This window comes from Nyctereutes procyonoides, unplaced genomic scaffold (assembly GCF_905146905.1).
Source record: "Nyctereutes procyonoides isolate TBG_1078 unplaced genomic scaffold, NYPRO_anot_genome, whole genome shotgun sequence".
Classification (NCBI taxonomy): Eukaryota; Metazoa; Chordata; class Mammalia; order Carnivora; family Canidae; genus Nyctereutes; species Nyctereutes procyonoides.
Window position 1 is genome coordinate 35,543,160 of NW_026575142.1, and position 22,660 is coordinate 35,565,819.

At 43.9% G+C, this 22,660-nt stretch overlaps 1 pseudogene; it reads right to left on the bottom strand.

Moving 5' to 3' along the window:
- Positions 1-8,672: 8,672 nt before the first annotated feature.
- The window catches only part of LOC129498437 (60S ribosomal protein L5-like), a 30,436-nt pseudogene continuing 16,448 nt past the window's right edge, over positions 8,673-22,660 (bottom strand).

The window sequence follows — 22,660 nt, forward strand, 5'->3', positions numbered from 1 at the left end:
CCAACTGACCAGTGACCCTAATTATATCCACAAAGTTGCTTCTTCTGTCAAATGTATGATGATCCTAGGCATGATACCCCTTCAGACTCACTCAAGGGAAGGGGAGTATACAGGGCATATACACCAGGGTGGGGGACTTGGGGCCTGTCTTTGAATTCTGCCAGTTACAGACACAAGAACCAGATCTCGGGGTGTATTCCAGCAGAAGAGCTTTCCCAGGTTCTTTTAATCTTTTTGTTTCAGTACTTGTTAAAAACATGACCCTGAAATGAGGTAGAGAGAATTCTGGCTTTCCCTCCTTCCTGTGTGTCAGCTCTAACTTCCTGTTTTCACTTGGCAGATGAGGCTGAGTGGGCTTGCTGCTACACTGCACCAGAGTGGGCAGAAACAGAGGTGCGCTTGGCTAGGGTGCATCTGGGCTCTCCCTGCTGCCTATGTCCTGTGGGTGGTCAACTTCCTCCAGTTCCTTAGGAGATCCCATCTATATTTTTAGATACTTAAAAATTATTCCATTAATACATGCACACTACAGAAAAATAAACAGGTGTAGGAAGAAAAATTAACATAAAGAAGCATGAAGAAAATGAAAATCATCCTCAACCATACCACCCAATTGTCAATATTTTGCTTTAGAGCTTTTCAGATTTTTTCACACATATTTTTACACGTGCACATTTATTTATTTATTTATTTATTTATTTAATTAGTTTCAGAGGTAGAATTTAATGATTCATCAGTTGCATATAATGCCCAGTGCTCATTACATCACCCACTTACGCCATCTCTTCACCTACCTCCCCTCCAGCAACCCTCAGTTTGTTTCCTATAGCTCAAAGTCTCTTAAGGGAGCCTGGTAAATATTTAAGCAACTGAATGAAGCCAGATTTCACTCTATTTTGTTACTTCTTTCTCTTACAGAAAAAAAAATTGCAGGTAATATGTAATACCTAGGACTTTATAGTACATGATAACCTATAAAATCTTGAGCTCCAAATTATTGTGTCTTCATCTGGATAAACCTGTGATAAGAAATTGGTTGGAGAAATCATGTGTTATAATTCTGTTGTGATTTTTTTTGCTTGCTTTATGACTGTCTTTAGGATCCTGGTGAGGATTTTACAAGTGCCTTCCATCCTGCGTGTGGTGGATACGGTAGACTGGCCCCCAACACATATTCCAGCTTCCTTCTGGAATGCACCTTCTAGTACTTGTCTGGGAGGCTACAGGCCACATCCCCAGCCTCCCTTGCAGTTCTGGCTGTGGACATGAGTTGGATTCTGGTCCTCAGAGCCTGCTCACTGAGGCTTGGAGGGCGCCAGTGCAGAGAGCCCCTCATTCTGCTGCTACCAGGGAGGGTCATGTGATGGTGGGGTTGGCTGTAGGAGGGTTTCAGGTGCTTCACCAGACTCACAGAGGTGGTGGGGGTGATGTGAACCTCACAGCAGTATTGGCAGGTGGCTCTCTATTCCGGCATCACTTGTTTTGAAGGTGGGGGAATCTTGGGTTGCATCCTGTGCCCCTTGCTTGTAGCAAGAGGACACAAAGCTCCCTGTAGCAAGGTGGGGTGTCATAGGGCAGACTGCCAGCCCCATCTCTAACTGGCAGAAGTAGCGGCTCCCTTGAGGTCCAGTTTGGCATCTCATTGTGGGAGCTATTGTGGTGGCCCGGCTGTATCTCCCAAACCTTCTGATGATTTTATAGGAACTTAGTTCCCTGTATTAAGTCATGTTCTGTTTAAAATAGCTATAGTGGCCCATACATGTGTGCTGCCCAACGTGGAAGCCTTAGCAAGGGTAGAAATGTGTAGCTGATCCATTCATTGGCTCATTAGCCGGTTTTCCACTTTTAACTTCAATGTACAGCCAGAGTCTGTCTGTGGCTCTCTGCCACATTCATTGGAGGGAACAGGTAATGGAAGGGAGCCCACAAAGAGAACTTTTACCAAAGTGACCTCAATCTGAACTGACCTCATCAGAGAGAAGACTGTACTGCATACTTTCTGGGGGGCATCTTCTTTGCCTCTTACCGCTGGTGACTCCTTCCATCTTGAAATCTCTTCCTTCTCCTGCCCCTTTAATCCCTGAATGATGACATATTTTCTTCTAAGCCAATTAATAAGGAGTTCTCTGCTACATGAATATTTCTTTTTTTAAATAAAGATTTTATTTACTTATTCATGAGAGACACACAGAGAGAGGTGGAGACACAGGCAGAGGGAGAAGCAGGCTCCCTGCAGGGAGCCTGATGTGGGACTCGATCCCAGGACCCCGGGATCACAACCTGAGCCAGGGCAAATGCTTAACCACTGAGCCACCCAGGTGTCCCTACATGAATGTTTCTACATAAGCCCTCTATTGCTTACTTCTGAATACAGAAAAATTATCCCAATGCCAAAATAATGTATTTTTGTCTTGTGCGATTTCATTCCAGGCAGTGCACATGGTATTTTGCCAATTATACTCTTGTCACTTGTCAATTAAAGAAGGAGTAGAAAAATGTGGGGATTAAAGAATGATGTCATGGGTTAGATTCGAAACTAAATTTTATCTCTCATAGGGACCTTGGTCATTATACAGATGCTGTCTTTCTCTTCACATTGAGATGAGTCAGCTGAAGGCCAGAGAGATATATACGGAAATGCTCCCAGGCTCACAGTGTGACTGGTGGCAGAGCATGGAGTTACAACTGTGGGGAGTGTTCTTCCCACCACGTCGTGCGGCTGAACTCATAAACAAGGCTTTGGTTTAACCTGTTTATTGTGTATTTCAGCATGAGCACATAATAAGGGAAAGATGCAATTTTTTTACTATGTTTTTGCTACATGTACAGGTATTAATTGAGATGATTTTCTAAATACAATCATGTTTTTGTAATCATAGGAAGTGGCATGTTGGGGTTCTTTTTAAGTAGGACTGCTGCAATGCTAAACGCACATTTAGTACATAAACATTTGCTAAATTTTTAATATAAATGGTTAATTTTTAACCATTGATTTTTGGGCTGATATTAATTATCATCATTATTTATTTAAAGAGCACTAGAGACATCTAGGATAGTTTAAGAGAAATCAGATGTCATTATAAAAGGTCAAGGACAAGTTGGCTCCATTTCCTCTGATTACATTCTGAATGTGCCAGAAGGTATGTGGAGCTCTGTTATCCAGAGAAAGTATCATTCCAAGGGGGTGACCGCTGAACCCATAGCAAGCTGCCCATGGTTCAGTTGACTTTGTTGAATTTTTAGAAAATGAGAATTTAATGAATTCCAGATGGGGAGAGTATTAGTTCCACAATGTTTTAAATCTTCTCTACAGGGCATATAGAACCACACTGTCAGGGTTCTTTGGAGAAATAGAATCAATAGGATACACACACACACACACACACACACACACACATATGTATTATAAATTTATTTAATAAATATATATACATATATTTATTATAAGGAATTGGATCATGAGATTATGGAGGCTGACAAATCCAGGATCTTTAATCAGCAAGCTGGAGACCCAGGAGAACCTATGGGGTAGTTCTAGTCTGCAGGTCTGCATGCTTGAGACCTGAAGAGAGGATGTTTCAGTTCACATCCAAAGGCATGAAGAGACAGATATGCTAGCTTGAAGGCAGTGAAACAGGAAGTTTCCCTCATTTGAGGGAGGGTCAGCTTTTTTGCTCTATTCAGACCTTCAACTGATTGGATGAGACCCACTCACAGTAGGGAGGGCAATCTGCTTTAGTCAGTTTACCAGTTCGGATGTTAATTTCATTGAGTAATATCCAGAGACACATCCAGAATGATGTTTGACCAGATGTCTGCTTATTCTGCAACCCATTCAAGCTGACATAAAATTAACCATCATAAGCACCAAATACAATTGAGAGAGTTCAGTAAAGGTTTTCTGAGAATGCTGAGATTTCCAATGTTGGAATGTTTGGGGAGGCGGGATATTGTTAGGATGGAGAGTCCGAATTCTACCTGCTAATAAGAATAGTGATCTTGGCTTTCTGTTCCTTTCCACCAATGGACAGATATGCCAATTCCATTTGTTACTCTCAGTCCTGGGGAAGGTGCTGTGGGGGATGGAAGAGGACAGAGCCCTGCTTTCAAGGAGTTTTGAGTCCTCTGGGGTGACCAGACTAATACATGTGACTCAGACAAAGAACAATGACATGACAACAAGTGGCAGTGAAGGTGTTTTCAGAGGGAGAGAGGCCAGCGTGGGTCAGTGGTTCTCAAATCTCATGCTCTAATGTCTGGAGACATTTGTGATCGTCACAAATGGGTAGGGGTTTCCCTGGTATTTAAGGGTCCTGTCAGACACCCTGCAATGCACAGGACAGCCCTCCATAACAAAGAATTGTCTGGCTTAAAATATCAATGGCTTTAAGTTGAAGAAACCCTGATATAGGCTAGAGCAATGAGATCAGGCTTTATGGAGGTGATAAGATTTAATTTACTTTTTGATTCATTTGTCTTCCTAACCATTAAATATTTATCTAGTGCCTACCACTCTCCAGTGTCTGTTTTGTCCTGAGGCTATGGTGGGGAACCAAGTAGTTCTGTGGGCATGGGTCTTACAGTTCCATGGGAAAAAAATAAAATTTAGAAAAAAAGTCAAAACCAAGTACAATGATTATTAGGAGGGGTACAGAGTGCCAAGGGAACACATCACAATGAGATCCACCTGAGTCAGAAGGTCAGGAAAATCCATTTCCTAAGGGATATTATAGGGAAATATCCTTTAAAATACAACTTGAAAGTGGGAGCTGACCACATGCATGAGATGGAATGGATGTGTGTAGAAGTTGGGGTGCAAGGAGAGGGACACTGTTTGAAGCTGGTGGAGCAGCTTATGTCTAGGATGGGAGGCGAGGGAGAGGGTAGCTGTTGCAAAGAGAAGGATGGAGAGGTGAGGTTCTGGAGAGGCAGAGCCTGTGTCTGGGAGCACCTTTAGTCATGCCAAGAGTTCATGTTTCATCCTAAAGACAATAGAAAATATTTAAGACTTCTAAAGTTTTAAACCAATGGAGTGCCAGGATGGGATTTAAATTCTGGCATGTTCACTTCTGCTCCAGTGGGGTGATGTGTAGGTGGGGAGCATAAGGGTGCCAGCAAGGCTGTGGGCTGGGTGGGGCCACACAGGGCAGGAACTCGCAGGGTGCGTGTGGTGAAAGCAGACCTGACAGCTACCGAAAAGGTAAGAGAAAGGGCACTCGGTAGGTATAAAGTGCGAGAAGGGAATTAAAGAAGGTATCCCCATTTCTGACTGGGATGAGTGGGTATTTTGGGGTGCCATTTCTAGGATACACGGGAATGGGTGCTCACTTCTTTGGAGGTAGTTGGAAACATGTGAATCACAACATGGAATGATGTCGAGTTTAGTTCTGGATATGCAGAGTTTGAGCTTCTGGAGAGGTCTGCTAGATGTACAGTTAGCCCCGAGAGCTCTGGGCTCACGATGGTTATCTAAGAGTCAATGAGATTGGAGGGTGAGGATAGGAGAATGGTGCTTGTAGAAATGACAACATTTAAGGACAAGTGGAAGGTGAGGAGCTTGCGAAGACTTCTGAAGGAGGGACCAGAAGAGTGGAAATAACACCAGAGGAGTGCAGTGTTGGGGAAAATAGAGAAGAGTAATTTGAAGAAAAAAGAGGTATGGTGTCCTCTCCTACTGCTGACTATTGCTCAGGATAAGGCCTCAAACTGTCCCTGCCTTTGGGAACACGGTGGTCCATGGAGATCTTGGGAGAGCAGTCCCATACGGAGCACGGCAGATGGAAGCCAGGCTAGGGTGGATCAAGGAGAAAAGGGGAGCAGAGAGCATCTGCAGAAATGAAAGCTGGAGCCAGGGGCATAGTCAAGCTGTTTAACAATCAGTGTGTCATGGAGCTGACCCACCAGAATGGCTGGTGTGGCACCAGCTGGTGTGGCACCAACGCATTCTGATCTGGATCAAACCTGGCTGTAGCTCTGGTGGGCATATTTTCCTAATAAAGTGGCAAGGCAGCTTGTTTGGACATTTAGTTTGGGGGAGAAAAAGGAAAATCTGGGACATGTGGTTGTTAGGGGGTGACCCATCCCTGGAAGGATGGTGATTCATTGATTCATTTGGTATAGAGTCTGAAGCAATAAGAGAAGAAGACAATGTCAAGGTCATTCGAAGGTGACTTCAGTAAGATCTTTCAATTCTCACATCTCTGAAATGCAGGTATTTATGCCTATAACCTAATTTGTGGCACTTCTGCAGAAAATTATTAGCTAAATAGAATAAAGTGCATGGCAAAGATGAAACTTCCTATATATTTTAGATAGTGTATAAGTCTTACCTAGCAAGACACTTCCATTAGCACAAAAAATAATGGCCTTTTTCAACAAGATGACTGTCACAAAGAAAAAATGTAGACAGTCAAATGATTTATTTCCTCATCTGTATTGAGTTTATTCATGGGGAGATTCACCTTGTGAACTAGTAATTTTCTGGGCTAAGAAAAAGCAGCAGGCAGTTTTCTTTTTAGGAAAGCCTTCCCCCACCCTGCCTTTTTTTTTTTTTTTTTTTTTTACGATGGATTTCTTTTGGCCTAAAAAAATCATCTAAGTCTATGGCTTTGATATCAGGGAAAAGGCTTCTTTCAATTGCTTTAACCTTTTTCAAAAAGTGACCTGTTGGGATAAATGTTCTCATGCTGAGAATCAAGGTTTTATCCCATTTCTAAAGTACCAGAAAAGTGGCCAGAACAGGATGCAGAGCTTTCTCAAAGTGGTTTAAGAAAAATTCAAGATCTCAGACTGAGGGAAAGAACTCCAATGAAAGGTCAAGTGTAAGACCCATACTTAAGGCCATTAGACAAGTAAAAAGATAGACCTTGACCTCCTGCCAGGTGTGGCTGACCCCAGAACAGGGGACCCAGCACAGGACCAGGAATCTGGGCACCAGCTCAGGGAAGGGTTTTAGCAGATCCTTTCTTTCCTTTCGGGTAAATAATGGCGGCAGGGGGTGTGGGCAGGCAGGGGAGTGGGTCTGGGTGGCAGAGGTTGGTGTGCGGCGGGGCAGGGAGGTTAGAACCGAACTCACATAATTGAGGTCCTTGGGTTTCCGATTAGAGGCACGAATGATGATGCCGCCCCCCTCAGGTCCTCACAGTGATGCCCAAGGGCCTCTGCTTAGATGAGGAAGCATGTCCATCTCTCCGTCCCTCCAGCCCTTTCCGATGGAGGCTACTTTCCCGCCTCTTCCCTGGCCCTGCACGCACATAGCCTCTGGGGTTTGTACCCACTGTGGGGTTTAGCAGTTCCTTTCCTGTCCTGCCCCTGATGAAGTTCAGATTCATATTCATTTTCTGTTCTCATTCAACCTCTTTGTGGGTTTCCTTACCCACCTCTACCTCCTGGACTCTGACCTGGGTCAGAAATGACTTCTGGCTTTTTAGAATTGCTTCTCACAGGTCAGTGCCTTAAAGTGGCATTGATAATAGAACTACATTTCATCCCTTCCAGGAGGCAGGTACAGTCCGGAAGGACTGTGATCCTATGCAGAAGGAGCCTCCGTGGGAATTCAGGTGTGCAGGTGGGGGACAGAGAGGAGGGCTTGGGGCACGGGCTTTGTGACTGGTCCCATACACAGACCATGCACAGAGGGCTTACCTCCTGGAACAGAGACTGCTCCCCACTTACCCAGGCTTCCCTAAGGTAGGCTGGGCCATGGCCCTGGCAAGAGGTGGGGGAGAAGCCATGAAACCATCCCATGTGACCCTCTTGTCCCCTCTTCCCTGGCCGTGGCCACCAGCTGGACATGCTCTAGATGGCATATACAGTCACAACATGGAGGAGCAGCTCTGAGCCACTTGAGCAAGAAAACTTTTATGATGTTAGGCAACCCCAGAAAGTCTGAATTTTCTTGTATGGCATCACCTAGTTCCAACTAACTCCTTCTCTTTCAAGGTCTTTTTCAAAGTGGTCTGAACAGGGGAAATGCATTTTCCCTGGGATTGACCAATACATATATTCAGCTCTTACCCTCGATAAGGATTTGGGATTTGGAAATCTGCATGCATGGTGATGATGTCTTCACTTGTGTCCCCCTTGGCACAGGCTTTGGAGCCTTTGAATGGGGCAGACCCCTGGGGAAGTTCTGGAGAAGTTGGGAGTTCTGTAGAAGTTCAACAGAAAACCAGTTTGTGTCTCCTGGGAGCTCCTGATCTTAAGGTTGTGGCAGATGGTGTGAAGTGTTTTTCAGGCCAACGTTCTTTGGTGGACACACCCTGGGGCCTCCTTTGGCTCCATGTACGTACGGTTCTCCATTTTCATGAAGTACCGTGCTTTTTCTACACATGTCCCAGCATAATGAAAGCAGTTCAGAATGGAGCCTAAGGCAGGTTCTTGGGTTTAAAGGAGCTGCCCAGGGAACTTGGTTTAAGCAAACACCCTTCAAGAGCAGGGAATCTTGAAGCTGAATTTTGAGGACTACCCACTTTTCTCCTTCCTCACTTTAGGGACCCAGAATTCTGAGATTTCCAGTTAGAGGCACGCTTTGCTTCTCATGGGGGATTTTGGACTATGCTCATCTTGGGGGAGAGGAAAGCAGCTTCTTCTTCTTTTTCTTTTGGCTTGGTGAAAAATTTAATTGTTGTCTGTATCTAAAATATCTTCACAGAAAATTGTGGTTTGGTTTATTAGCTCTCAGCAGCCTGCTCCTGAGCTCTAAGGAAGCTTGCCTACTTCTGAGTTATTTGAAGATTGATTGATTGATTGATTGATTTATGATAGACACAGAGAGAGAGAGGGAGAGAGAGAGAGGCAGAGACACAGGAGGAGGGAGAAGCAGGCTCCATGCCAGGAGCCTGATGTGGGACTCGATCCCAGGACTCCAGGATCGCGCCCTGGGCCAAAGGCAGGCGCTAAACTGCTGAGCCACCCAGGGATCCCCCTTCTGAGTTATTTGATCTTTCTTCTGGACAAGAGCCATTTTGGGATGGTTCCCCCTCTTCTTTTTAACTTCTTTCTTAGGATTCTTCTCATGGACTTGATTGTCTTGAAGCAGCATGAGCCTTCTTCTACATCTCCTCCCCCATATCTGGTGTTAGTGTTGTTCTTGGTGTATTGAGACAATTGTTTCTTGTAGGCATCTTTATCTTCTTCCTTGAGGCAATGCGTATAGTCTGCAACGTTCTGACCCATGGATGTGCTTCCAAAGTCCTCCCGCAATGAATTCCTTGCTTTCTAAATTATAGCCAGGGGATCATTTGGTACCAGGAGGTATAGACAGGCCTCCATCCACAGCTCCAAAACTTTATTTCCAGCTGAAGGGGTGGACCCTTATTTATTTCCACCTTCCAGGTGAAGGGGTCCCTGGGTGGCTCAGCCAGTTAAGAGTCTAACTTTGACTCAGGTCATGATCTTGAGGTCCTGGGATTGAGCCTTGTGTGGGACTCTGTGCTCAGTGAGGAGTCTGCTTGAGGATTCTCTCTCCCTCTCCCTCTCCCTGTACCCCTTCCACTTCTCATGCTCTCTCTCAAATAAATATATAAATCTTAAAAAAATTCCACCAAATAGCAGGTGAAGGCACCAGGTTGACTATCAATGCTGTCCACATTGTATTCTCCAGTCACCTCTGCTTGGCCGTTGTAGGTCTCATCCAAGCCTACTGAGGAGTCTGTGGGCCAGCAGCAGGCTGGTATGGTATGCTGCCGCAGAGTTGTCAGGCCAGCCTTCACACCATACTTTGGGAGTTCATGAGCGTGAACTGTACCAACTGTCATGTCCCCTTCTGAATGGGCATAAACAATCTGACAAATGATCTCTCTGTTGGTTACATGAGCTATCATCCTGTATTTAGATGTATTGGACTTATTTTGATCCTGAATTACTAACTGTTCCCAAGCACAGTAATCAGTTTTACTCTCTTCTGAATTTCCCCTTGTATCTCTTGAAGCGAGCCTTATTCATGACAACTTTAACAAGCCTCAGCCTGTGGAACAGAGACCCGCATCCATGCCCCTTATTTAGGGTTGGCTGCTTAATGCGTAGGGTCACCAGGGAGAAGTAGTTCCATGTTGTAATTATTTTCTTGTCCAGCCCATCTTTCTGTGGTACAACCTTGAATGTGACCTCCTTCCTGGTGACTCCAGGGATTAGTGGTAGTTGTCCTTAGCTTGAGTGGCTTCTCCAGAGCCGAGGAAACTTGCCCTGTATCTTTCTCCCATGAAGCTTACAGGCACACACACAGCCAAATGGGACCTATACCAGTTTGGTCATGTGACTCTCTTGGATTCTTTGTGGTTGATTTGGGTAGCAGCTAAAGAAGTTTGAGGCAGGTCAGGGCCTTGACATTTTGCTCCTTGTTTTTTGTGATAGCCATGCTCAAACCAGTTTCAGTCACACAAGACATTTATTGAAACAGCCTTAATTTGCCAGCAGGTCCCAAAGTGTTCAATAAGCTGTTCTGTGAGCTTAGTGGAGTCCCAGGTCCTGCCCCTTAGGTGTCATGACTCCCCACTGGGCAGAAGGAGGCTTGAGGCAAATACCAAGGCTGTGGAGGCAAATGCTGTCACCCTGACAGCTGGCATCAAACAAAATCCTCCAGGTCCAAGGTCCTACCATGTTGGGGTGGGTGGTTTAGGGCTGTTGTCACACATCTTCCCCAAGGGAAAGAGTTCAGGTATCGATGGATTTTTGCACACTCTTCCTGCAGGATGTTTTAAAAAATATTTTAGCCCTGTATCTTGAATACCTTTAATGTCACCATTGAAAGCTCATGCCTAGCAGCCATCATGATGATTAATAGGTCACTAATTGCACACACAGGAACCATTTTGGTATTCTATAATAAGCCTTGCATGGTGACAACAGAAATGCCTGCAGTCACCACCATGGTGTCTGAGATTCCTGTTCAGAGCACTGGCAGTCCACCCTGAACTCTGCTCTCTTGACAAGGGAGCTCACTTCACATCACATGGTATATCCATGTGCTTATAAGAGATATCCTGGCAGGGATATGGACAATGACATTGAGTGAGGGAGCCTGTGCTTCCAGTTCCCTTTGCCATTATAGGTGACAGTAATAGAGCAGCCGCTGCTGTGTGGGACACTTCACTGTCCCTTATACCTTACGTTCTTTTGCTCATGTGTTCCTCATGATAACGCAGTGGGGTTGTCTTATTAGCCCCATCTTTCAGATAAGAAAGCTGAAGTTCCATGATGTTCTAAGCTTTTCCAAAGTCAATAGCTAGTGAGTGCAGAGATATTGACCCCAGTGCCTGAACTCAGAACATCTTTGCTACCCACTGGATTGAATCCAAACCAAAGGGCAGTCTAGCCAGTGAGAGCTGTGGCCAGCATGGCAGATCTCAGGTGCTGGCTGGGGGTGCCCTAGGTCTGCTGATGGCTGGACCTCATTAGACATTCCTGGTCCCAATGATAAGAGGCCAGTATGGAATGTCTTAACATAGGAGCTTCAGTTTCCCAGGTATCTAGGGAGGGTCTGTTCAGATGGGTAGATGAGGGTTGGATTTAGGTCATCTCACAGCTGCCCAGAATTGTGGTCCAGGTTAATCCTCTAGCTGTGCCCCGCCAGGTGAGCCTTACCCCACACTGAGAAGGTCCCTGGGTCCTTGGGAGCTTCCTTCAGGGTTGCCTGCACAAGTCTCCTTTTCTGCCTGGACCATAGGACTTGGTTTTGGCATGTGCCCTTGGGGACTCTCATCTTCTGTGGGCTACTCTTATAGATCCTGAGGAAGGCCTTTTTTTTTTTTTTTTTTTTTAATTAGCCCAAACTTTCTGCTCTACATGATAGCCATTTGTACCAATGCAATTTACAGATGAGTTTGATGAACTTCAGTTCCTTGAAATCTCTCATTTAACACACATTTATGAGACCAATATCAGCACCTATGGAGTGATGGTATTGGTTGGGGCAGTGTATCACGGTGGCTGAACACTTGGGCTCTGGGGTCAGAAAGGTCACTCCCTAGCTGTGCTGAGCAACATATTTGACTTGTCTGTGCTTTAGTTACTTTATCGTACAAGGTAGACAAGATGGACTTGCCTCACAGGGTTGTTGGAGGATTAAATGAGTTGACCTATGTGAGTATTCACTCCCCGGCCAACTAAATTGAACGGATTTATGGCAAGATTTAAATAGTAATCTTTTCTAGAATTCTTTTTGTTGACCACATGATTTGCTGCGGAGGGTTTCAGGAAGGTGGATAGATGGGAAGAATGCACGGGAAGTGTCAGCAAGTGACATCTTGTCAGGAGGCGGCAAGTGCAGCTGTGAATTTTCAAGCCATTGGTGAGTGGCTTGGTTCTCATCATCTTTATCTGAGTTTTACTTTGCTAAGTACTGTCCATCAATTTTTGAATATCTCAGTTATTTGAGGTCATTCATTCAAGGCAAAATGCTGAAAGTAAAAGCAAAATCAAGGAGAACTCCGGGGCTTTGAAGGCTTTTCTTAACTCGTGGCCATTTTCTGCCTTTAAAAGCACTGACTTGACTTTTACAAGAGCCTGTAGAATAATCTAACAGAAAATGGAAACCAGGAGCACAGTCATTCCTTTAAATATTTTATATTGCATTCGGATGTGCATTTTTCAAAGATCATTTCCTTGACATTTTCTGGGGGTATATTTCTTGGGAAATAAAATAAATATGTTTGGTTGATGCTCATACCAATTTATTTAGAGCTATAAATAAGATAAAGATGCCTCCTGTCATTTGTACTAGAAAATATAAGGATCAGAGGAATATCTTGGGAGGACAGGGCAAAAGATGAATAATACCGTTCAGATTGTGCTGAGGTTGGCTGATGCGTTAAGCCGTTTTAGTGAATTCTCATGTGAATTACTCCCAAGAATGGTGATGGAGATCCTATGGCCCAAGTGCAGGCGGGAGACACAATGCCCCAGGCCACATACTTCATTAGGGGCTGCTAAGTGACAGGATCCAGATTTTCTAGTCTTTCAATCAGTGCAATCGGTGAATGTTGTGTAGATTCTCTGGGGTTCCCGGATCATTCTGAGTGCTTCCCCGAGGCTGGGAATAACCCTTTACAGATACGAAATTTAGTCATTCCAGTTGGAGCCTGTACTTTGCAAGCAGTGCTCCCAGGAAGGAATAGGAGAGGAACTCACTGACTGAACTCTTCTAGCAAGGAATCTGTTCTCACACTGAACTTGTTGACTCATTGCGTTGCTGCTATGGGAGGTATGATGGAAGTAGTTTCCCTGAGGGTGGAGCGGGGGCAAGATTGAATATGCAAGACCCATTGGACAAAGTATAAACTTAAGGGTAAGTAAAAGGCAGATGTTGGAAGGCACATTTAGAGAAGAGGCTCCCAAGTTGGTTTGGACAGGGAAGGCTGTGGAGAGATGGAGGGGCCAGAGCAGGGGTCCAAAGGAAGGGAAGATGTTACGTGTGTGGGGAAGGGCAGGGCATTGGGTAGGGTGAAGGAAAGCACTTTGAGAGACAACAGAGGGATGAGTGACTCTGGCCCTGGGGTGGAGCTGGTTGTGGGCAGGGAGGGAAGAGAAGGTTGGCAGGTGGGCTGCACCCAGGCTGTAGTCCCTGATCCCAGGAGTTCAGGTTTGAAAGTAGCAGGAAGCAGTAGGTGATTTTTAAAATAAATCTAATCAGGGGCACCTGGACTGGCTCTGTCGCTAGAGTATGTGACTCTTGATCTCCAAGTCATGAGTTTGAGCCCCACATTGGGCCTGAGCCTACTTAAAAGGAATAAATAATTTTAAAAAGTTAAAAAATAAAATAAATCAGATATGAAGTAACTCAGAGGAATGCACTCTTCTAAAGTAGTCTTTTGTAAGTCCTTTTAAAACCAAAGAATATCCTTTATCATGTAAATGAAGTGAAAATGGTAACTTTTGCATTCAATGATCCCATGAGTTCAGATTTTGTACATTGTTTTCCTGAATTAGGTTAAGTACAATCCCATTTCTCTTATCTTAATCACCAAAATAATGCCATCCTGAAAGAGAAGCAAAGTATGGAGAGAAAAGGGGGAAATAAATATTCAGTAGGAGAAAGAGCACTGCTGTCAAGAATGTAATTCATTTTGGATTTTGTCTCAGAACTGAAAACAAGTTTTTAATTTATTTCTTCTTTTCATTTTTATGTTAGTATATATGGAGTCCAAGTTATTTCAGAAATTTGGGACATTTTTTATTTGGAATCATTGATAATGAAGAAAGATGTAGTGGTGATGGCTTAGGACTCATGGTGAGACTCATGAGATGGCTCTCAGGTGGCTTGCCAGATCCTGTCCCCTTCTCTTTCTTGCCAGAGCAATTCCTCCTTTTAATCAGAGCTTGGGCATTCTCAATTGAATTTGCAATCAGGTGGAACCAAGTTGCCTCCTGGCTTTGAATATAGGAGTGATCCTCATGCCTTAGCAGTCATCAGAAGCCCCTGGAAGACTTGTTCCATCACAGGAACTGGGCCCACCTCTTCTGATTTAATAGATCTGAGTAGGGCCTGAGGATTTGCTGCTGATGCTGCTGGGTGCGGAGAACACTTTCAGGACTCCGTCTTGGGTTTCAGAGGGACCATCAATAGGTGGCTGCTCAGTTTTCCATTTTCACAGGGATCTGATGGATGAAAAGAGCAGTTGTTTAGGATTTCCTTATATATTCTCTTGCTTCCTTGTTCTTTGTAGTTCTTCTCTTGATTCTTTCATTACAATGCATTACAAACTAATGACCTTAAGAAAATGTCATAGTCCAGAATCACTTGCTTTTTGACATTCTAGTGACCATAGCACCTTAGCTGAAATATAAGTTAATGTTTTAGAATATGAAATGAGCAGTTTTTGAGTGTAAGAAGAGTTGATGGTTTGATAGAGTAGACCAAAGAAGAATGTGCTGTAAATTTATGAAAAGTCTCAATTTTTACTCCAGATCCAGGGTTTGTACCAGTGGTGATGTGGCTGGTGACTAGGAGTTATAACGTTTGCAAGAGTGACAAAGGGGACTGTATCTGTTTCCTCCTGCTGCTGTAACAAAGCACTCCCAAACTCGGTACCTCCAATAGGATCAGGAGGCTGGAATGTGGAGATCAAGGGGTCAGCATGGCTGGTTCTTCTGAGGCTGTGGAGGAGACTCTGCCCCACCTCTCCATGTTTTTTATGGTCTGCTTAGCTTATGGAACTTAATTTTTTTCCAGTTTTATAGAAATATAATTAGCACATAAAATTGTAAGATTTTTAGTGTTCAATGCAATGACTTGCTACAATATATATAGAATTCCCCTCATTGATTTGATTAGCACATAACATCCATCACCTCCTGTATTTTTTGTGTATGAGAGAACACTCAAGTTCTCTTATAGCAAATTTCACTTGTACAGAACAGTGTTGACAACTGTAGTCACCATGTGACACATGAGATCCTCAGACCTCTTTCCTAGAGCTGAGTTTGTACCCTTGACCAACCTCTCCCTCTGTCCCCAGCCTCCCAACCTCTGCCAATCCCTTTTGTACTCTGTTTCTATGAGTTTGACATTTTTTTTAGATTCCACATATAAGTGATTCCATGCAGTATCTGTCTTTCTGTCTCTTTGTCTTCACATGGGATTGTCCTTGTACATCCAAATTTCCTTTTATAAGGACACTAGTGATTTTGGATTAGAGCCAATGCCTTCATCTTAACTATTTACTGGAATGGCTTCATCTTAACTATTCACATCAGTAATGACCCTCTTTCCAAATAAGGTCACATTCAGAGGCACTGGGGGTTGGATCTCAACATAGGAAATTTTGAGGAACCTCTAACAGTGACCCTGAGCTAGTTACTGCTCAAACTGTCTGCAGGAGGCCTGGCACCATGAGAAGCCCTGGCCACCATGAGAAGCCCTGCAGCAAGCTCTGATCCCCCCCCCCCCCCCCCCCCGCAACTGGCTCTGGTGATTGGTCAAAGATGCCACAGAACGTGTCTGGGAACATGTTCATGAACAGAAAATATCCTACTATGTGGAAAACCTACTTCCCCTCATGTTCTCACTTTGTATTTGAATCATTGAATTTTGAGATGATGCCCAGAAGATCTGTTACTAAGCTTGAAGAAGGCACTGCTTTTAAAAACTAGGACCTTATAATAACTGATCCTGCAGTTAAGGGATCCTACTAACCCTCGACTCCAAGACAAAGGCTTGACTCTTCTGAGATGAGATATCTGCCAGCCGTCTGCCAAGGACAGTGCCAGCAGTAAATATGTCAGTGTCTTTGCAGCATCTGACATGCAGTTCTGGTGCACAGCGGGCCTGCCAAGGCCGGTTCCACGGCTCTGTTTTTGATCTGAGGAGCTCTTGCTTAGCTTGATGTGGGGAACATTTCTCTCTATCTGTCAGGAGTATTACGTTGTTCATTAATGTGTCACTAAAATTTAAAATGCCACCTTTCTGCTTCTCAGGTAATTCTTACAGACAGGTTTGAGGCATATTGTGAAAAGTATGTTTCTCAGCAGGACTAGACTCACAGAAGAACACTGATGGGAAGTGTGCTTGGGTTTTAACTACCTGTGATCCTTGGATAACTAATTTACGTGCAGTGGGCTTGCTTCTTTGCAGTTTCCCCTTTGTGAAGCTTTTTGCTGAATTTCTGAGTCTGGATTTCTACATACTTGTTCCTCCCATGAGTGATGATTACTGGGAGGAAAATCATGTTGCTTTTGTTATTTTAGCATCTTTTCTCTGTTGCCATGTTCCTTTGCTCTTCTCCCATTCCAGTGCTGTCACTTCTAGGGGCACTAAGAGACATGGCTTGAGGTTCAGTGAGAAGTAGGGAGTTGCTGACATCTGGCTCTGGTCTTTCTTTCTCCCTCTTTCATTGGAATATTAGTTTCATGTTTCTTAATAGACTCTTTAAAAGAAATTCGGAAAATAGAGTAAGGATATCTTTCGCAGTCTTTCTAATTTTTGTGATGACTTGCGGGGGTTCTAGGTTGGCCCAACATTCTTTTATAAATCTTTTTATCGTATCATTTGGAAGCATGTTGGAAGTTTTGACGTGGAGATTATACACTGTGGAAACAGTGTTTTACAGAAATGACTCCTAAACATATGTGCACTTGGGATAGATTTGGACTCAAGTCATTCTTTCAGACGAGATGGCACAGATTATGGCACTCAAGGTTGTCATGTCCAGGTGCCCTAGCGACAGTCACTTCGCCTTTACCTTTTTGCTTTACTGTTTAGCTTGTTTTTATAAGAATTCTTTTTAGAAGTGTTTGTAAAAGTGTAATATATAAGATCTATTTTGCTGGTTTTTATAAGAATTCTTTTTAGAAGTGTCCGTAGAAGTGTGTAAATGAGAACAAAAACAAGCTATCTTTTCCTGATTTGCTGCAGCCAGAGAGTGAGACACTTTCACCTGTGTTTGGCAGAGACTTGAAGGCAATGTATTGAGGAGTGGGAAAGGTTTACAGGGAAAACGGGGACAGCTCAGGTGCACCCTGACTGGAGGCTGTTGGCCTGGGGAAGATGGAAGTGAGCCAGTGGGAAGCAGGGCATTCTATGTTAATGGGTAGGGATGTGCATTTGGCTGTTTTGGTTAGTCCTAAATTGAAAGTGAGGAAAAAATTAAGGAAGCTGCCAATTATTAATCAAGTCCTGGCCATTTTGGATTAATTGTTACAGAAGTCAGTGTCTGGCTTCCTGGGTTGTTATTAGAGACAGTGGTTGACTCTCTGCAAGTCTGACTTACAAAGAGCAGGCTGGCTTCTTGGGCTGGTTACACAGGTAATAGGTTAGTGTCTTGGGCTGGTTGCTGCAGATTAGGAGTGAATAGATTTATTTATATATATATGATCTGGTCATTGTCTGCTTTCAAAAGCAATCATCACAAGCAATCAACACTAGTTGTGTGTCAATTACCTTTATTAAAATACAGCTGGGCCCTATTATCCCTCCTTTTTTCACCAGACCATTTTAGATATATCTAGAGTGAAATACAATCCACAGAAATTCATATACATTCCATAAGCTGGTTACACCTTAACAGTGAGATTAGTTTTGTGCCTAGAATTGCATTATGTTAAAGAAATACATATCAATATATAGAAAGTAAAAATATCATTCTTAGGAATGGAATTTTTAAAGGTAAAGTTGTTTAAGTTAGTAATAGACAAATAATTGTATAATGATAATTCAGTTGTAAATTAATTTTGACACTCCTTTTACTCTTCACTATGAATTTAAGTACCATTTAATTAATGTCCTCCTCAGGCACTTTGGTTTTAAGCGAAGTGACTCACTCATGTGGCTTTAAGTATTTGGGGTTTTCCTGTAGGATACACATACACAGGAGCTTGGGCAAGACCACCCCTCTCCCTGACAGTAGGTGTGCCAGTCTTCCCCTTTTTCTTCTACTCATTGGGCCATTCTCACTCTGTTTTTTGGGGGGTTATTCAATATTCAATCTTTGTAATTTCACATCACTAGCTCCTGTGCTTCCCCCAGGACCCGAAGTCCTGGCAAATATTACACTCTATGGTGTGTGTTGTGAAAACAGCAGGTGTTACTTCTTCCAGCCATCCAGTTCCATCTCTAGATTGTACCCTACTGTCTTTTTTGAACTGTACACCCTCCTCAAGTGCCCTGCTGTGAGGGTTTTGTCTCAGGCCGCTGGTCAGCCTGCCGATTGGCTGTCCTTGGGCCAGGCGTTCACTGGCTTGATTGAGTTCCGCCCAGTGGAGGAGTGTGGGAAGGTACTTTCAAGGTAATTTCTTCCCTAACTCCCTTGTCCAAAGGGAATATAGATCCAGAGACTTCTGCTAGAATCTGTAATTCAGAAGGAAGGGAGGCTCCGTCATCCTGAGGAATGCGGGCTGGCTCCATGAAGAACAGAGAGAAGGATGCATTTCAGGTCTGGACAATAAGCAGTAAAGATGCGGGCCTTGGTGCTTGGCGAGAGCTGGAATCTGGCAAAGGAAGTGATGTCTTGCACCCCCATTCCTGTCCTCTTTAAGATAATCAAAGAAGTGACTCTGGATGCTTGTAAATGGGGTGGAGGAATTCTGAAGAGTCTTAGGGGGGCACATGGGCATATGCGTGAAATAGTAAAGAACTTTAAGATTTTATTTATTTATTCATGAGATACACACACACACACACACACAGAGAGAGAGAGAGACAGAGACAGAGACACAGGCAGAGGGAGAAGCAGGCTCCATTAAGGGAGCCCGACATGGGACTCGACCCAGGGTCTCCAGGATTGCGCCCTAGGCCGAAGGCAGGCGCTAAACCACTGAGCCACCCAGGGATCCCCTGAAATAGTGAAGAACTTTAAAAAGGGAAATTGCCAGGCTGTTGGCCTTTACATGACGGGGCACTTGGAGCTGTAAGTGGTGGAAATTAGAGTTGATGGACATTTCTCTATTTCGATAAGTGATTCCATAATCACTTAGATTTGTGTTTGCTGGGTAATCTATAGAGAGTCCTCACTTATGGACGATGACTCCTACGTTCATACTGGGCTTCCGCTTTCAACCATTCCTTCAGGGCAGAGCTTGTCCGGGTTTTAAGAGATACCCCAGCTTCAGTTCATTTGTGTGACACCTGGTCATAGATGAGATACGCAACAGAACAGTGACCCCTCTATTTTCCTGACAACCCATTCATGTTTAAGTCACTTCCTAAGACTTCCCTTGGCATCAGCCTCATTCGGTCATTGCAACACACAATTCAAATTTAAATCCTGATGGTCTTAGCTGATCATCCTCTTAAGACGCATGCGGGATAATTAGTTGCGGGGTATCTTCCCATTACTTTTGGTAAATTAGGAAAATACCTTAGAACCAGCCATAGGTGAGCACAGAAATTCCCAGACAGAGTTAATACTCTATTCTCGTCGTTGTGTTCCCTCCCTGTATTTGAATTGTGCTGCTGGTGGCGCCGGCGTTGGCAGCAGAAAGAAATATGATGTTCAGCTAATGGCTTGAGAAGGGGAGGGAAGGACTCGGGGTCACCTGTGGCATATCCTATTTTGAGCCGAGCCAAAGGAGATTAATACTGTCACTTGCTTGATTAGCATTGCCACTTGCCGGGCTCTCAACTTCGAAACGTATTAATTCTGAGAGAGCAGCCGGAATCGGAGTGGTCTTGTCCACGTTTGCAGCTCACCTTGTAGGATCCCACGGCAGTGGGTTGACTGGAGGCGGAGGCTGAGCCCTGGCAAAGCCCTGCTTGTTTTTTGTTTGCTTTTATGACAAGGGCTTTCAAAATAATGCTAAATTGCTTTAGCTTGAGCCTGCAAAGTAATTGGTGTTTTGTTATCTCCAGTTAAAGCCCTTTTTAGCAAAGAGTTCTAGAGCAAGCATCCTTAAATCTATTCAGATGTGTACATGCATTTATTCATGTGAGTATCAGGAAATTTCTTGTTAAGATAACCTTCCTAAGTACATCATTGTGATGTGAATTGGTAATGTGTTCCTATAGTCGGAAGTCGTCTGTGCTTGGGTTTTAAATTCTCAACACACTATCTCACTTGGCTGGGAATTATCTGGGGTCAGGTGTTCTGCAGGTCAAAGATGGATTTCACCACTTACAGTGAAAGCATTTTTGCACCCCATCTGCTGATAGATGGAAAGCTCTGCGTGTCAAGTCTCTGTATCTCTAGTTCTGCAGATCCACTTCCCTGATTGTGGCAGGTGGAGAACCTGGCAGGTCCCTGAGCTTGGGAGCTGACAGTCCTGAGTTCCAATCCCAGCTCAGGCACTTACTGGGAGCAATGATCTTTTATGTACAAAAAGTCTTCAGGGAGAATTGGAGTGAAGTATAAACATTGTCATTGAATAATAGAATATGAATTTTAAAGACCTTTTGATATATAACACCAAATTTTCCTTTGAAAGCTTATGTGAATTTTACACTCCCACTATGCTTGTTCTGAAATTCATCGGATATTATCAGTTAAATAATCTTATCCAGTGTATAGGAAAATTGTTTTGTTATCGTTCTAATGTGTGTTTCTTTGATGACTCCTGAGGTGAGACACATTTTTTTTCATATGTTTATTACTTTTTGCTGTTTCTTTTTTAAATTGCCTGTGAATGTGCTACCAGGTCCTCTTGTGTGTACTCTCCCCTCAATCCAATGAAATAATAATATGAATGATGAACACACCCTACTGCTTTCAGAAGTTATAACAATATTGCCGTAGTTCTTTTTTTTTTTTTTTTTTTAAAGTGCTGGTTCCAAAATCTGTTCTCTGGACCTGGTGTCTCACTGGTGCCACACTGTATAGATGTTTCCTTTTGCACACTGGTGTTCTTCTCAGATGCGATTATTATCTATCTGTGTTAATTTCACAGATGATTCCTTTCTCTTCTTTTTTCTTATTTGGTCAACTTATCAAATTCTTCACTGCTTCCCGTTAAAACCACCCTTTCTTGGCCTTTAACAGATTAGGGAGGTCAAGGCAATAGTTCTCTTCCCCAGACAAGATCTGGGCACTCCACGTTCTCAGCCGCCACTCACTAGGGTCAGACTCAGCGTTGGTGTCACAGAGTGGATGGAGAGTGGTTTCATTGGTCTGATAGGAGGTCCTGGGGGCTGGGAAGCATTTATTCCTTCAACCATTCAGTTGAAGGAATAAATGTTCCTTCTTTTATTGGAATGGAATATAGTTGAAGGATTGCCATGTTCCAAACCCTGTTCTAAGAGCTGTGGGTACAGCAGTGAATGAAACAGATAAAATCCTCCATTTCCACACAACTGCCACCATCTGGTGAGCCACCACTGCCAGGGTGGGGAGGAGAGTCACGACTCTGTGTGAGGTGGTCAAGGCAAGCCTCCAGGAGAAGATGAGACCACAGAGAGATGAAGGAGGCAGCCATGTAGGTAAAGGGGGAAGAATGTTCCAGATAGAGGGAGCAACAGGTGCCAAACTCTGAATGGAGACAGGGGACAGCCGAAGAAGAGTAGGGGGTGAGCAATGAGAGTGGAAGGCTGTGACATCAGAGCGGTACCAGGAAACCTGACCAGGGGGAAGTCTTTTTGGCCTTTGGGTGGCCTCTGGCCTTTGGGTGGGATAAGACACCAATGGAGGGTGAGCAAAAGAGTGATGTGATTGCACTTGATTTTTAAAGAGAAGCCTTGGGTTACTGTGCTGGGAATAGATTGTTGTTGGGGAAAAGGGGTCTAGGGTAGAAGCAGGAAGACCAGGTAGGGGTTTACTACACCAATCCAGGCAAAAGATCATGGGGGCTGGGAGCAGGGTGTAACAGTGCATGTTGGGGGAATGTGGTCAGACTGCCTGGTGGTGCTCAGAGGATTTGCTGCTGGGTTGAATGAGGTGTGTAGATTAGTTTCATAGGGCTACTGTCACAAAGGACCACAAACTGAATTTATTAAACAATAAATTTATTGTCTCACAATTCCAGAGGCTAGAAGTCCAAGATCAAAGTGCCAGCAGGGTTGGTTCCTTCTGAGGGCTGTGAAGGAGGATCTGTTACCTGCTTATTCCTAGCTCCTTATGGTGTGTTGTCAGTGTTTGGTGTTCCTTGGTCAAAGCATCACCCCGATCTCTGCCTTCATCTTTACATGGCCTTCTGTCTGTGTCCAAATTTCCCCCATTAATAAGGGCAGCAACCATAACAGATCAGAAGCCTACCCTACACCAGTACTAGCTCATCAAACTTATCACATCTATACAGATCC